Raw genomic sequence first — 18,006 nt, 5'->3', positions numbered from 1 at the left:
TAAACTTTCAAAAACAGAAAGTACAATGGTGGTTTCCAGGGGTGCATAGAAGGTGAGATAAATGGGTAAAAGTGGTCAAACAGCATGAACTTCCAGTCATATGATGAATAGTTCTGGGAATCTAATGTACAGCATGGTGACTATAGTTAACAATACTGTATTGTACACAAGATGCTGAGAAAGATCTTGAAGGTTCTCATCACACACAAAAACAGTAACTATGTGAAGTGATGGATGTGTTAACTAACCTTATTGTGGTGATCACAATATTATCAAATCATCACACTGCACACCTTAAATTTACACAATGTTATATGTCAATTATATCTCAATAAAGCTGGAAAAAAATCTTTTTAAAAATCCCTTGCCACTTCATTCTCACTTGGAAGACAGAATACTTGAAGATATCAAGAAACAAATCTATATAGACTATATAGACTATAAAGTGGTGCAACCAGTTTAAATGTTTAAATAAACATGAAATTATGACCTAGCTGTTCCGTTCCTCAGAATTATTCCTATATATTCAAGAGAAGTGAAAAATATAGGTCTATACAAAAACTTGAACACAAATGATTGTACCAATTTTATTCATAACAGCTAAAAGGTGAAAATAATCCGGAGCCCATCAACTGCTTAATGAATAAACAAGTAAATGTAGTATATCTGTGCAATGGAATATCTGGTTGTAAAAAGAAAGTATTGAAACATGCTACAACATGCTTGTACCATTATGCTAATGAAAAGAGCCAGTCACAAAGGCCATATATTGTATGATTCCATTTATATGAAATACCGAGAATAGACCAAGCTATAGAGTAAGAAAGTAAATTAGTAGTCGTTTAGGGCTGCAGGGGGGAAGATAGGGGAATGAAGAGTGACCACCAAGGAGGACTGAGGTTTTATGGAGGGGAGATGCAATTATTCTAAAATGGATTGTAATGATGGTTGCACTACTCTGTGAAAAAAAAAACCCATTGAATGGAACATTTTAATAAGTGAATTATATGGGATCATGATTTTTATCTCCTCAAAGCCATTATTTTCAAAAAATTATCTGTCCAAATAACATCTTAAGTTTTAAGATCCAAACACACTCCCCAAAATATTAGTTGAAAGGAAAAGCAGGTAAACATATTCTGATGAATTATTATAATAACCATTTTATTTCAAGGAAAAAGTAAACCTCTTATGAGTCCAGGTAAAAAAAAAAAAATCTAGATTATTTACAAAGGAAAAGAATTAGAGTGGCATCAGATATCTCTTAATTCTAAACACAAGAAAATGACCTAAAAGCCTTGTTTCCAGGGTTTGGAGTTGATGTACACATGCAGGAGAGTAGAAAACTATTCCTACAGAAGCAGATACCTAACACATTCATATGCACACTCATGCTAAAAGCAGTAACCTGATTAATTCTTCTACTTATGAAATAAAGGACTCAAAAAATTAATATCCTAAAGCACAGGGAGGTATCACAGATAAGAATGGGCATAAAGGTTTGTGGGATGGATGCAAGCCTGAAAAGAAAGATCAGGCTACAGGGAGCCACGCAGAGGTCCAAAGGGGTTTTAATGACAGTGTGCATTTGTTTATACCCCACCAAATTTCTGTATCATGGCATCTTCCTTATCCTACTTGCTGTTTATTACTGAGCATCCACTGTGTGCCGGGTACCACATTTTCTTTCATGATCTCTTAATTATTTCAATAATTCTATGAAGGGAATATTGTTTCCCTGTTGCTGAAGAAGAAACCAAGCCTTAGAGCAGGGTTTCTCAACGTCAGCACTATTAACATGTGAGGCTAGATAATTCTTTATTATGAGGACTGTTCTGTGCATTGTAGGAGGTTTAGCTGCATCCCTAGCACTAGATGCCAGTAGTGTCTTCAGACATTGCCAAATGTCCCCCAGGGAGGAAAAACTGACCCCAGTTTGAACCTTTGGCTTAGAGCGATAAAGCAATTTACTCAGTTCAAAGTCAGACCTGTGTGACTCCAAATACTGCTGTGGAATAAAGTACTGATGGCAAATTTATGGAAAGAAGCATTCTAGAATTCCGGAGTCTTGGTCTTATCTTTGTACCCTCACTAACAGCTTTTTAACCTTGGCTAGCAGTGCCACATCCTGCCTCTGAAGCCCTTTCCAGCAGTGAGTTATGTGGACAGTTGGGTTTTGGGAACAGGAAGCTATTTAGGTTGATGCTCTGGGCGGTCTACAGCTGAACCACACTGAGGAGAACAAAGCTGCTTTGAACTCACACTACTTCAGCTACATCAAACAGGGATCCTCTGAACTCTTGAAGGGCTCTTAATAGGATTTCAGGCTCTCATAAGGCCTGAGTCTTCTTTCCTTAATTAGTCAGACTGGCCAGTTAAAATGATAGATTTTCCTGTGAGTAATATTATGACTTGGCATTACTTTTCATATTTACACAGACCCCAAGAACAATTTAAAACATGAATGGCACAATTATCAATGAAGAGGTTATATGGATCCCTTGTCCAAGTCCCCTAGGACACTCCAAGAAGGTCAATTAATTTTCATATTTAGCTTGAGCCAAAAAAAAATGCAGGATGATAAATATGGGCCTTTAAAAATCCTAACATGCTTTCTAAGACTGAAGAAACTCTTAGTAATTCATAATAACTAGAAAGAAGTTTCCTCAAAATTATCGACCATGTTTCAGGAAATGTTAGCTTTATGATTTTCTGAGTTTAATAACTTTTACCAACAACCACAAAGGAGTTTTCCAAGGAATATTCAACAAGAATAGTTTTAATAAACATAGAGAACTTTTCAAAATGGCATATTTAAATTTTTCATAGATCTTTTGAAGTTTTAAATCTACTCTAGTTGGATGATTGGAAATTCCAAATTTGAATGTCAGACGTCATTGGGTTTTATTTCAAAGTTTTCTTCCTTGTACTATAAATTGATTATTATGTGGACAGCCCCTTCCTTTATTAATGTAGGTAGTTGGGAGTTAAATATACATATTTCTAAACAAAATGGTATGTTCATTAAACTCTAGTCTATCTTCCAGTTTTTACTCTTCTTTGGCCATGAACCACATACTCATGATAAATGATTTATTTCTCCATTGGAAATGGAAAAGTACAATTAATGCATATTACAAAATACACAATTTAACTTCTCAGAGGAGGAGGATATAGGGACATGGAGAAGCGAAAAACTAAGGTTAAACTTGAGATCTACAATTCTACAATAAGATTAGGATTTCAACCTAAGAGACTAAAGACAAAGAGGGAAATCAGGTACATTTGGGTCTCATTTGGCAACACAGAATACCCAAACTTCCTTGTCTGGGAACTGCTTAGGCAGGAGAAAAATAACATAATTCACTCACTAAAACACCTAATCAGTACTACAAAACAATTGTCATTCCTTCCTTCAATGAGTACTTTTGGAATTATCTTACTAATGCCAGACACGGGGCTCGCTTCTCAAGCAAGGGGTGTCCAACTGCTCACTGCCTCTGTCATGCTGGTTTTTAATTCTACATGGCTCTTCTTCCACCCTTTTAGTGGTTAGAGCTGTTTCCTTTCCCTTTATCTTCTTCAGGAAACATGCCTAAAACTGAAATATTAAATGGCTCTAGGGAAGGATTTTATAATACTTACCTTATTAACAGGAGGTCCTGCAGGGTGTGATGCCTCTACAGTCCACAGGGGGATGCCCCGCATTCATCGTTCTTATTCTTGGTGCAGACATACCCTCTGATCTCAGAGGGTAGCAGAAAACAAACAAACAAACAAACAAAAAAACACTTTCTACCACCTCCTTAATCCTGAGCAAAAACCATATTTTATGATAGCATAATTTGTCATAATTAATAGAAAAAATGATGTTGTTTCTATGAGATACTCTAAAAGAAATTTCAATTGTTTAATATCATTAATAAAATTATGATATACATATATTATATATACTTTCAGGTCAAGAGACTAGCCCATACATCCAGTTCAGGTCAAGGGCTCCCAGACAGCCTTCATGAATCTCTACTGATCTCAAACTCTACCTGAATAATCCTTGATAATGCATTTTATCTTTTGATAGCCTTACCCAAAACAAAAACAAAAATACCCAAAAAACAAAACTCCACTTCAAAGTTGTTGTTTTTTTTTTTTTTAACGACTTCCTATATACACTATGCAATCTGAAGCTTAAAGCAGTCAATTCTGATGGGCCAATTCATTGCCCCCCTGATTCCTCTTATTCTTCTGCCATGCCTTCTCACCACATTCACTGTAGCTTTTACTCCTGAGCTGGTAACCATTGCCGGAGTCATCAAGACAAAGATCCATAACCAACCCATTTTTGATCAATGAATTTGTTTATTCATTCAATCAAAATATATTCAGTGCTTTGATATGCTATCACTATGTTAGGCATAGGAATTGCAAAGATGAAAACCAATTTTCTATTCCTCCATGAATTTACAAGCTATTTGGGGAGAGAGACAAGTAAAAGATAAATTGAATACAATGTGCTAAATGCATGAATGGAATAAGGAAAAGGTGCACAGTGATGGAATGCCTAACCCAACCTCAAGTGGTTACAGAAGACTTCTGACAAACTTGAAACTGAATCTAAAAGTAGGAAGTCAATAGGCAAAGAAGCTTGAGGAAAGTAAGGAGGAAAGTGTGCCAAGTTCTGGAATTTTGGAAGGGGAAGGAGATTGGGTCCACAGGTCCACAGAGTGTGGGGTAGGGAATGGCAAGAGATAAAGCAGAAACAACAGGTAAAGTAGGGCCTTGTCTGGAGACAACAAGGAATACTAGAAGCATTTTTACTGGATGACTGATGTGACAAATTTGCACGTTAGTGAGGGTTGCAAAGATGGACACATCTAACAATCAATGGATGTTGCCTCTCTAGTACCCATTTTCCACTCTCAGTCTTTATTTAGGGGGAGCAGCAATATTTCTACTTAAAAATGATACTTCCTCCCTCCTGTACTGTTGGTGGGAATGTGAACTGGTGCAGCCACTCCAGATAATTTTATGGAGGTTCCTCAAAGAATTAAAAATAGAGCTGCCTTATGACTCAGCAATTGCACTGCTGGGGATTTACACCAAAGATACAGATGCAGTGAAAGACTGAGACACCTGCACCCCAATGTTTACAGCAGCAATGTCCACAATAGCCAAACTGTGGAAGGAGCCTCGGTGTCCATGGAAAGATGAATGGATAAAGAAGATGTGGTCTATGTATACAATGGAATATCACTCAGCCATTAGAAATGACAAATACCCACCATTTGCTTCAACATGGATGGAACTGGAGGGTATTATGCTGAGTGAAGTAAGTCAATCGGAGAAGGACAAACATTATATGTTTTATTCATATGGGGAATATGAAAAATAGTGAAAGGAAATAAAGGGGAAAGGAGAGAAAATGACTGGGAAAAATCAGAGAGGGTGACAGAACATGAGAGACTCCTAACTCTGGGAATCAAACACGGGGTAGTGGAAAGGGAGGTGGGCAGGGGGTTGGGGTGATTGGGTGATGGGCACTGAGGTGGGCACTTGATGGGATGAGCACTGGGTGTTATGCTATATGTTGGCAAATTGAACTCCAATAAAAAAAACAATCAATCAATCAATCAATCAATCAATAAGATACTTCCTGGCCTTTGCAAACAGGGTTGCTCCATAAACTGTAAATAAAGGCTTTTGATTACAGTTTCTGAAGAATCTCTTTAAAAGGGGACTGATTACATGGCAAATTCTTTTGCCCTTGCTATCTTCCTTCTTGCTACTACCTGAAATGAGGATGCAATGGCTATAGCAATAGTGTCCATCTTGCTATCATGAAGCAGTCCTGAGGATAGAAGTCACATGCTGAGAATGTCAATGCAGAAACAGAATTAGTAAAAAAAAAAAAAAAAAAAAAAGAAACAGAATTAGTCCTGTTGTCATGGAGCTGCCATACTGGCCCTAGAAGTCTGCTTAGTTCCAGACCCCCTTAACTTGAGGGAAAAACACAGATTTATTTTGTTTAAGTTGCTGTGAAATACATTTCTATTATAGGCAGCAGAAAGTAATTATAATTGGTAAAGAAGGAAAACAAAGCTAGATGAGATGCAGTGACAGTTTTCTGCATGGAGCTAGGTGGTGGCCTCTACTCAGTAGTAAAGCGATGGAGAGGAATGCATGGATTAGGGAAATATGAGGTGTGATGAAGCTTGGTGATTTGTGGCAGGTGGTGAGAGGGAATGGAGTTTCAAGTTCCTGGCTTTAGAAAATGGGAATGCTAATCATTATCTGTTTACAACAAGCTTTCAAAATGTTTAATACTGAAACTTAGCCAATTTGAAAAACTCAGTCTCTCAGATGTGTGTTCAACTTTCAACCATGCCCTCTCCCAAAAAACATGTGATAAACTCCATTAGGTTCTAAGCAATCTTTTCAATCAATCTTATCAAATAACATCCCCAAATTGTTTGAAATTTAAAAGTCTTTAACTTCAAGGGAAAATTATTTTAGCTGTTTTCCTCAAAAATTACGTGTGCTATGAAAATTCCATGGTGGAATTCCTTTCCAGAATTCTATTTTAAAAAAACATTCTTTAGGTAAGCTCTCTACCCAATGTGGGGCTTAAACTCACAGCCCTAAGATCAAGAGTCATGGACTTTATGGATTGAGTCGGCCAGCTGCCCCTTTCCTATCCATTTTAAAGTAAAACCTATAGTAGCTGGGGAAAAGATAAAAGTAGAGACTTCAGTAGTTTAATATATCCTACATTCTTCAAAGAAAGATATCTATCCTTCAACAGCAAAGACATCTTCATGCACATAAATCTATACATTGTTATAGCATTTACAGTCCTCCAGGGATGCACATAAATTCAAAGATGCAGAGAATGGGTATGGTTATAGATGTTTCTTCTATTCCTAAAATTTCCAACCTGACATGGCTTAATCCTACACCTTTTGAGACCCAACTCGAACATTTTGTTTTATGAACCCTATTCTTATCACTAAAGCTGAAAGCAGTTCTGACTTCTCCAAATTTATATGCTTTTAAGACTTTATTAGACTATCTTTACCCAATAGTAGATTTAACTGGGCCAATTAAATCAACTAGGAATACTGTACATATGCATAAAACCAATTATCTCACTCAGTGAAGAATCCTGACCTAGGATTTTTCTTTTCTTCTATTTTTGAAAAATGGAAAATTTGCTTTTGACACTGCAGCCAACTCTTCATTTTTTGTATCACCCAAAGAGGCACCAACTACATTGAAATTTTGGTTTCCATATCATTTTGGAGCTATCACTCATTGTAGTCATTTTATTGTGTGGTCTTATAGGAAATTGAAAGAAGACAGTAAAGAACAAAGCATTTAGTCATTTCATTGCCTGAACTGGAAAGATAATCGAAGGACAGGAGATATAGAGAGGTAATTTTACTTGAGTAGCCACTTTGGAAGAATCTGGAAAGTGGGAAGAATTGCTGATTATTATTAACACTGCCCAGGGTACTAAAAAGTCATTTTATACTTTAATTCAATGATTTATTGAGCATCCTCTCTGTTATACGTTATGTGAGGAGCTGTGGCAGTGGTATGCTGGAGCCAGCTCTGTCAGCTGGCAAGAGCTGATACTTAAAATTTCAGAAATTTTTGATTCAGTTGTTAGACCATTGGTAATCTGAAACTGGCCAAAGTTGGAGTATTATAGCGCAAAAATTGGCCAACACTACAAATCAGAGCTTGTTACTTTCAGGGAGCCAGTTCACTAGCATGCCACTAGAAATGTAGTTATTAGTAAGATGCATTCTGAGTCCTCAGAATCTTTCTTTCTAGTTTGGGAATAAGTCAAATATAACAATGGTTAGAACACAAAGCACTGTATACTGTGCTATAATCCACATGTTATGATACCCAAGCCTCCACCCAGAGCTGCACTGCATTAAAAGAAAAAGAATCCTAATTGTCTATCCTATAAAAACATAATATACACCCAAGGACATAACACAAAACAACTCTTAGTAGAAAGAACACTATTATCTCTGGCACTGAAAGTTAGGTAATAAGTCTGCATCACACATACTTTTAAATGAATGGAGAATGAATTAAAAAAAAAAAAAGAAATCCTTTGACGTAGTGATTCAGAGGCTAAGGAGAGAAGTGAGACACAATCCTTGCCATAGAGGCCTCTATAGATAATTACCTTACTAAGTCTAGGTTCCAGGTATATGCTTAAAAATAAAATAATGAGGTTAAGAAATAGCCTCTTCTGATCTTCTACAACCACAAACTAATCACACACAGAAGTCATACAGCCCATTTTTTGGCCCAAAATCTCTCAAAGAGAATTCTACTTAATGTGGACCAGGGTCTGACTGATCCCAGATCTCAGGAGAAAACAAATCCTCTCTAGAGAAATGCAACCCAGGTCTTGGGGAAATTTCAGAAGTGTTCCAAAAAGTATAAGCTCCCAAACAAACAAAAATCATAACACTTAAGAAAATACCATTCCAAGTAAGAGCAAACAAAAAGACACAATCATAGGCTTTATCTATAAAGACTTCACATATCAGAATTATCAGATAGTATAAGTCAGTATGCTGTGTTGAAGAATTAAAAGGGAGAATGAAATTCTCATCTTGTTAGTGTTTTAACTCTAGTCAATGTTCATTTAAATATCCACATGTTAACTATTTCGTCTCCATTTATTCTTGTATCTTCTTGAAGATAATTTAAGTATTCTATAGAAGAGCCTTATAGCCAAAGAGCTCTTTGTTTAATCTGAAAATATCCTTATTTTAACCTCATTATTTTATTTTATTATTGAAATGTTTGGGGTGCCTGGCTGACTTGTCAGAAGAGCATGTGAGTCTTGATCTTGGGGTTATGAGTCCAAGCCCCAGGTTGAGGGTAGAGAGTACTTCAAAATAAAAAAAAAATTGAGGTATTTTTGCTTAGCAGTTTTTAAAGATTTATTTATCCATGAGAGACAAAGAGACATAGGAGACAAAGAGACAAAGAGGCAGAGACATAGGCAGAGGGAGAAGCAGGCTCCCTATGGGGAGCCTGATGAGGGACTTGATCCCAGGACCCCAGGATCATGATCTGAGCCAAAGGCAGACACTCAACCACTGAGCCACCCAGGCATTGTCAAAATAAAATCTTAAAGTGCTTAAAACACAGAACAGTTGCTAGAAGAAAAAACAGTATAGTTTTTTTTAATTGAAGAACACAAAGAAATAGTATATATGTAAATTTATACATATATTGTTGTTGAGCCATCTGAAGGTAAACTGCAAATATCATGACATTTTACCCTTAAATATTTCAGCATTCCCCTAAGTATTGGAAATCAGAGATTACAAGGCCTGAAAGACTGAGTTAGAAAAATCCAACATTCAGCTAGAAGTCAGAGGAAGTGAAGAATGAAGAGAAGGCAATATTTGAAGGTATAATGGTTTAGATTTCCTAGGAAGGAAAAAAGGATAAATTTTCCATTTTCTGAAGAAATTTTGTATTACTATTTTTTAAATATTATGCAGAATTTATTACTAAATCTATATGGACCTAGAGACTTGTGAGAAAATTTTTAATATGAATTTAGCATCTTTAATAAATTTAAGAGAAGTCGTGTTTTTTGTTTCCTCTTGAATTTGATCAACTACATATTTCAGGACTTTGCTCAGTTCATTTAAGAACTGATTTCCTGTCTACTAGTTCCATTAATTATTGAAAGAAGAGGGATGCCTGGGTGCTTGGTCATGATCCTGGGGTCCTGGGATCCAGTGCCGCATCTGGTTCCCCACAGGGAGCCTGCTTCTCCCCCTGCCTATGTCTCTGCCTCTTTCTGTGTCTTTCATGAATAAATAAAATGTTTTTAAAAAATTATTGAAAGAAGAGTATCTAAATTTCCATCTAAAACTATACATTTCTATTTCTCCTTTCAGTTATTTAGTGTTTGCTTTAGGCAGTTTGAATCTCCAGTATTAGATGCATACACATTTAGGATTGTTATGGTCTCTTGATGAATTTGCCTTTATCATTCTGAAATAATCTCTGGTAATAATTCTTGCTCTGTAATCTACTTTGTTTGATATTACTATAGCCACTCTAGCTTTCTTTGGATTAGTGTGAGCATGGTATTCCTTTCTTAATCCTTTTGCTTTTAACCTATCTTTATAACTACATAGGTGTGTTGCAAATGGCATACAGTTCACTTGTATTTTTACATTCAACTTGACAATCTCTGCCTTTAACTTGGGTGTTTGGATCATTTACATGTAATAGGATTATCAATATTGATTTAAATTTATCATCTTCATAGTTATCTATTTGCCCTATATGTTCTTTATTCCCTTCTCCGATTCTTTTTGTATAAAGTGAGCATTTTGTATTTTCATAATAAACTCATTAGCTATAATTTTAGTGGTTGTATAGAGCTTATAATACACATTCTTTAATTTATGAGTTCTCTTACAAATATATTGCTTCATATATAGCAAACATTAAAAAAATATTCTATTTCCCTTCTTTGCCTTTGTGCTATTATCATACAACTTTTGTTATAGACTCTAGAAATATATACATTTATAATTATAGTCATATATATGAATACAATTCCTGCTTTAAAGCATCAGTTTTTAAAATTTTAGAAGTTAGAAAAAAGTATATTTTTCTACATATTTGCCATTTCTAGTTTTCTTCATTTGAATAGATTCAAATATCCATATGCTATCATTTTCCTTCTGCCTGAAAGTTTCATTTGACTTTTCTTGTAGTTGTAGTCTATTGTTGGCAATGAATTCTTGTAGCTTTTTATGTCTGAAAAACGTCTTTACTTTTCCTTCAGTTTTTAAAGATTTAAGGTACGGAATTCTAGGTGGAGTTTTTCTTTCAATATTTTAAAATGTCCCTCCTCTGTATTCTGGCTCTGTTCCATCGTTTTTGACAAGTCTGTCATTCTATTTGCACTCATCTAGGTCTTTTTTCCTTGGCTGCTTTTAAGATTTTTTTTATCATAATCAAATGGCCAAATGTTATATTCTGTGATGTTTTCTTCATTTTTACTCTGCTAGGCTTCTTTTGAGTTTTAGTCTTCATCAATTTTGGGGAAAAAATTGACATTGTTCAAATACTTTTCTTGCTCCTTCCTTTTATGGCATTCAAATTATACACATTTATGCCACTTGACATTGTCCCATAGTTCACTGATGCTTATTTTTTTATTGAAATTTAATTAACATATAGTATATTATTAATTTCAGAGGTTGAGTTTAGGGATCCGTCAGTTGCATATAATACCCAGTAGTCTTTACATCAAGTGTCCTCCTTAATGCCCATAACCCAGTAAATCCATCCCCCCTGCTCACTTCCCCTCCGGCACCCCTCAGATTGTTTTCTATAGTTAAGAGTCTCTTATGGTTTGTCTCCCTCTCAGATTTCATCTGATTTTATTCGTCCCTTCCTTCCTCTATGATCCTCTGTCTTGTTTCTTAACTTCCACATGAGTGAAATCATATTCTTTTGTATTTTTTTTCTCTTTCATTTTGGGTAGTTTCTATTGCTATGTTTTTAAGCTTGTTTATCTTGTGCTCTCCATTATCTAAGCTGCTGTTAATTCCACCCAGGATTTATTTCAGCTCTTGTTTTTTTAATCTTTAGAAATCCATTTCAGGTTTTTTAATATCTTCTACTTCTTTTCTTAATAGATGGATTCTTTCCTCTATCTTCTCAACATATGAGGCATATTTCTAATAGAATAATAGACAAATACATTGCAACAGCTATAATTTGTTTCATTGTGGGGTCTGTTTAAATTGCTTGAGATTAACTTTTCTCCCACTTTTGAGTCCTACTTTTTTTTGGAATGCCCAGTAATTTTTTATTAGATGCTAGATGTTAAGACTTTTTCACTTTATTTGGGGCAGATTCTGTAGTGTTCCATTAAATATTATTGGACTTTGGAATGCTGTAAATCTGTGATCAATTTTATCCATTTTTGTTTTTAGGTACTGAGGTACTATCCTTTTCCTAATGCTACTATTTGTCATGCCTCTTAGGAAGTCTTTCCACTTTAGATGATGGAAATGAAAACTATTTTTTGCCCCTGCGTAAGCTATGAAAATTGACATTCCTATTCCATTCTGGTGGTTCTTTCCCTAGTCTCAGTAGTTTCTTCATGTGGATTTACAGATCAATATTCAGCCAACAACTCAAGGGGATCTATCAGAAGAGCTTTAGAGCTTTTTTCTCTTTTCATTTTCCTTCTCTCCAGGATTTTGCTCCACAAATTCTAACTTCCTTGACTCTTCTGAATTATAAACTTAGCCAAATTGCTAGACTCTATTTGCCTTTCCCTTCAGTACTGTGGTCTGAAAATGTTAGGCAGTCAACTACGGCACTTAAGGGGCTAACTTCCCCCTCGCCCCTTGTTCTCAGGGATCACTCAGAAGAAAACTCCTCTGTCCAATATCTGAAAATCATCATTACATCGTTAGTATGACCCATTTTCTGTATTAGGTGGGAGAATAAATCTAGTCCTTTTTCTTCCATCATGCTTTTGACATACCAAATTTTAAGTGACTATGAAAAGACCAGAGTAGCAAGTATATTCTTAAAAAGAATCTCCATAAAGGTAGACTTTCCCACTAGATGTCAAAGCTTATTAAAAATAATAGTAATTAAGACAATATATGATTTTGGTAAACAAGAAAACAAAAAACTAAGAAACAGATCAAATGTCTATACATCACGGGGTAAACAACCCCCACTGAGCCCTGCACCAGGCAGGGGCACAGCAGCTCCCCAACTGCTAACACCTGAAAACCAGCACAACAGGCCCCTCCCCCAGAAGACCAGCTAGACTGACAACTTCCAGGAGAAGCCAAGGGACTTAAAGTACACAGAATCAGAAGATACTCCCCGGTGGTTCTTTTTTTTGTTTTGTTTTGTTTTTTGTTTTGTTTTGTTTTGTTTTGTTTTGCTTTTTGATTTGTTTCCTTCCCCCACCCCCTTTTTTCTCCTTTCTTTTTCTTTCTCTTTTTCTTCTTTTTTTTTTCTTTCCGTTTTTTTTTCTTCCCCTTTTTTTTCTCTTTCTCTTTTCTTTCCTTCTTTCTCTCCTCTCTTTTTCTCTTTTTCCCAATACAACTTGCTTTTGGCCACTCTGCACTGAGCAAAATGACTAGAAGGAAAACCTCACCTCAAAAGAAAGAATCAGAAACAGTCCTCTCTCCCACAGAGTTACAAAATCTGGATTACAATTCAATGTCAGAAAGCCAATTCAGAAGCACTATTATACAGCTACTGGTGGCTCTAGAAAAAAGTATAAAGGACTCAAGAGACTTCATGACTGCAGAATTTAGAGCTAATCAGGCAGAAATTAAAAATCAATTGAATGAGATGCAATCCAAACTAGAAGTCCTAACGACGAGGGTTAACGAGGTGGAAGAACAAGTGAGTGACCTAGAAGACAAGTTGATAGCAAAGAGGGAAACTGAGGAAAAAAGAGACAAACAATTAAAAGACCATGAAGATAGATTAAGGGAAATAAACGACAGCCTGAGGAAGAAAAACCTACGTTTAATTGGGGTTCCCGAGGGCGCCGAAAGGGACAGAGGGCCAGAATATGTATTTGAACAAATTCTAGCTGAAAACTTTCCTAATCTGGGAAGGGAAACAGGCATTCAGATCCAGGAAATAGAGAGATCCCCCCCTAAAATCAATAAAAACCGTTCAACACCTCGACATTTAATAGTGAAGCTTGCAAATTCCAAAGATAAAGAGAAGATCCTTAAAGCAGCAAGAGACAAGAAATCCCTGACTTTTATGGGGAGGAGTATTAGGGTAACAGCAGACCTCTCCACAGAGACCTGGCAGGCCATAAAGGGCTGGCAGGATATATTTAGGGTCCTAAATGAGAAGAACATGCAACCAAGAATACTTTATCCAGCAAGGCTCTCATTCAAAATGGAAGGAGAGATAAAGAGCTTCCAAGACAGGCAGCAACTAAAAGAATATGTGACCTCCAAACCAGCTCTGCAAGAAATTTTAAGGGGGACTCTTAAAATTCCCCTTTAAGAAGAAGTTCAGTGGAACAGTGCACAAAAACAAGGACTGAATAGATATCATGATGACACTAAACTCATATCTCTCAATAGTAACTCTGAATGTGAACGGGCTTAATGACCCCATCAAAAGGCGCAGGGTTTCAGACTGGATAAAAAAGCAGGACCCATCTATTTGCTGTCTACAAGAGACTCATTTTAGACAGAAGGACCCCTACAGCCTGAAAATAAAAGGTTGGAGAACCATTTACCATTCAAATGGTCCTCAAAAGAAAGCAGGGGTAGCCATCCTTATATCAGATAAACTAAAATTTACCCCAAAGACTGTAGTGAGAGATGAAGAGGGACACTATATCATACTTAAAAGATCTATTCAACAAGAGGACTTAACAATCCTCAATATATATGCCCCGAATGTGGGAGCTGCCAAATATATCAATCAATTATTAACCAAAGTGAAGAAATACTTAGATAATAATACACTTATACTTGGTGACTATAAATAATAGTGAAAGGGAATATAAGGGAAGGGGGAAGAAATGTGTGGGAAATATCAGAAAGGGAGACAGAACGTAAAGACTGCTAACTCTGGGAAACGAACTAGGGGTGGTGGAAGGGGAGGAGGGCGGAGGGCGGGGGGTGGGAGTGAATGGGTGACGGGCACTGGGGGTTATTCTGTATGTTAGTAAATTGAACACCAATAAAAAATAAATTAAAAAAAAATTTAAAAAAAAATGTCTATACAAATTTAACACCTCTGGGGAAAGGATAATTATTTAGTAAACAGTGCTAGGATTTACTACCAATCTGGGAACAAGAAGGAATTCAACCCCACTTCACACCATATACTAAAATCAAATTCAGGTCCAATAAGGACTCTTGCACTTACGCTCAGATAGATATGTGAAAGATTAATAGGCACATTGTTCATGATAATAAGGCAGAAATAATCCAAGTACCCAACAATAAAAGAATGGACAGGTAAGTGTGGTTTATAGAAAGGAATATTCAGAGATACAAATAATTATAACTATACTCACAAGCCTGGTTGAATCTTTGAAATATAATTTAAGTGAAAAGAAATCACAGAAGAATATAAATAGTATGATACCATTTTATACAAAGTACAAAACAAGGAAAAATGAAATAAAGATACTTTGAAACATACATGTGTATGTGACAAAACTATGATGAAAGCAAGGGAATGACAAAGATTTCAGAATAGTAGTTACTTTAGTTGGTGAGGTAGGGTGGGGGATGGAGGTTGTAGGGTCAGACAGGGTGGTGGGATTAGAGAAGAACAATAAAGAGCCTGAATGGTTTTTGCAATGCTTGGTTTAAGTTGGGAAGTGAATTTATGAGTATATTTCATGATTATGCCTCAAAATTTAAAACATTAAATATATTACGTTTTACATAATGAGCTTCATAAAATGGAAGAAAACAAACTATGGTCATAACCTTGCCATGCAATTTCTAGGAGCCTCTCACACAGCTGATGTGAAGTTCTCTCACTTCAGATAAGGTCTATCTTCATATGCTGGTTCCAGATCGCTACTACTGCCTCCCCTTCTTTGCAGAAAACTCTCAAAACACAAATTCCTACACCCCACTGCCACTGCAGAAAGTAGCACCTTCTCAGTTTGCCTGCCTTCCTTTTGCAAATTTGCCCTTGGCATCCTCAGAGTGGGTAAAGTGGTTCTGACTGCTCCAGCACAGACTGTGTTGGACAGAGGGAACAAATAATGTTGTTAAGCATAGATGTTAGGAATCATGAAACAAAGAGGGCCCACCAGAGGAAACAAATAAGGGGGATAGGAATTTTGGCTTGGGGTTAAGGCAAGGCTTTGGGCAGAAGGCAGCATTAGAACAGGACTTTGAGAAGTGGGTAGAATTTTGATAGATGAGACCATGTACATTCTCTACAGAGGGAAAAATAATGGGGACACTACAAGGCTTTTGGAACACTGACTTTTTGGGGTTGACTCATCCACAGGAGAAAAAGGTAGGTGAGAAAAATTGGGATCACAGCATGGAGTTAGGATGATAAATGTAAGATCTTTATTCTTTAGAATATAAGAAGCCATTGAGGATTATTGAGTAAACATTACATGACCAGAGTTTTAAGATTTAAATAATTATTCTTGAGCATTTACCATGAACAAGACACTGCATGTGTGTCTAGGAGGTGAGGATACAAAAAAAAAAAAAATACTCAAGATATGATCTCTACCTTAGTGACTCACAATCCAATCAGAGTTAAAGAACATAATCAAGGAGGCAGGGTAAAGCAACAGGGCACTTTTCCAGCCTCCCTGAGACATGTCTTTAGAGTGTGGTTTCCTTATTTGGTTAAAATTGGTGTGAATAACTAGTCAAGTGTCCAAATGAAAGTACAAAGGCAGATCATAAATTTCTGCATTGCTCAGCACACCAGAAGTTTGAGTGATAATTATGTAGTATAAAGCCAGTAGAGCGGTCACTGCCAGTTCTCAGGATATACACTTTCCCTTTTATAGGACTAACTACTAGATCTGTAGCCACAAGTCCCATGGACCCTATTTTTGAAGTACAGACCACAGAAATTTACACGGCCATAGAGTGTGTGGCTCAGAGTGCAGTGTCCAATTGAGGATGGATATACCTTTGCTGGGCAATGAGCTCCAAGGAAGGAATATACCAGCCTTTCTACCAGACAAGCAGCAGGTTACTGATGCAGAGTATGCCAGACGGAATCCTCTTATGCATCTCTTCAGCTTGATCTTCAAATTGCCTTTATTGTGAATTCCCTCATCTATCAGTCTGGATAAATGTACCAACCTGCCTCAGGGGTGGTGAGGTGATCTATTTATGTTTATCACTATATATTGACTGAGATCTTGATGGCATGGAGCAAAGCTGGGTCTCTCTTCTTCTCCCCTTATCCATCATCTCCCAAGCACCAACACACCCTATTGAAAAGGAAGAGGCTGCCAAGACATATGCTAACACTATATTGCATTTTATCCTCCTTTCAAAGTAATGAGATCGTTTAACATGAAATGTAATTTAAAAGTGCAATGGGTTTTTTTTTCTTTTCCCCCTCCCTTGGTAATAGCTTCAGACTCTATGTGCAGCTGACTGACACATCAGTAACAGGTACAAAATGAAACCTATTCCTTTCAGAAAATGAGGGTCCGCTGAGAGAGCTGGGCAGAAAGCAGAAATGGCGTGAGTCTTTGAAGACTTTGCCTGTGCCTTGAGCTCATCTCCCAAAAGGTTCAGGATACATTACTTTAGCTTCACACAAAACCAGGTTCACAGCAAAGAGTTTTAAAATACATGCATAGTAAGCTAACTCCAAAATGAGACACCAAGCATCAGCTCAAACCACATTCCTTTCCCTTTCCCTTCCCTCATCCACTTTAGAAAATAGTATGCTTTCCTTCCAGGACTCAGAAATGTAGCAGCTGATTCTGACCCAAAGATGCCAGATAAACTAACAGTTTCAGGTGTGTTTGTTATCCCTCCAGGGATAGAACAGCAGGAATTGGCAGCACCAGGTGAGGCTGGAAATGTAATCTCCACATTGAAGTGGAGAGGTGAGGTTGGAAATTTCCACATTGAAGATGAAGTCACACTTCGTAAGACAGCTAATAGTTTTAAATTCACATATTTAAGAAGTTGTAATTGTAAAATAAGAACATTAGCAAAGCTCAAAAAATGGACCTAGAACATCTCTGTCTCTGGTACAAATGGTACATGAAATGTGATTAGTTACAAACTTATCTGTAGACATCGATGATATCCCTCTATTGCTATAATTTAAACATATGGTCAATATGAAGATTAATACAGTCAAAAAAATCAGCTAGAAATACAAATGCTAAGTATGTTAAAATAATAGAAAATAATGGCACTAGAAAATTGGATTTTAGCTTGCCTCATTATTATTTTGAACGTG

Source organism: Canis aureus, chromosome 2, assembly GCF_053574225.1.
Source record: "Canis aureus isolate CA01 chromosome 2, VMU_Caureus_v.1.0, whole genome shotgun sequence".
NCBI classification, from domain to species: domain Eukaryota; kingdom Metazoa; phylum Chordata; class Mammalia; order Carnivora; family Canidae; genus Canis; species Canis aureus.
This window is presented reverse-complemented; position numbering follows the sequence as displayed.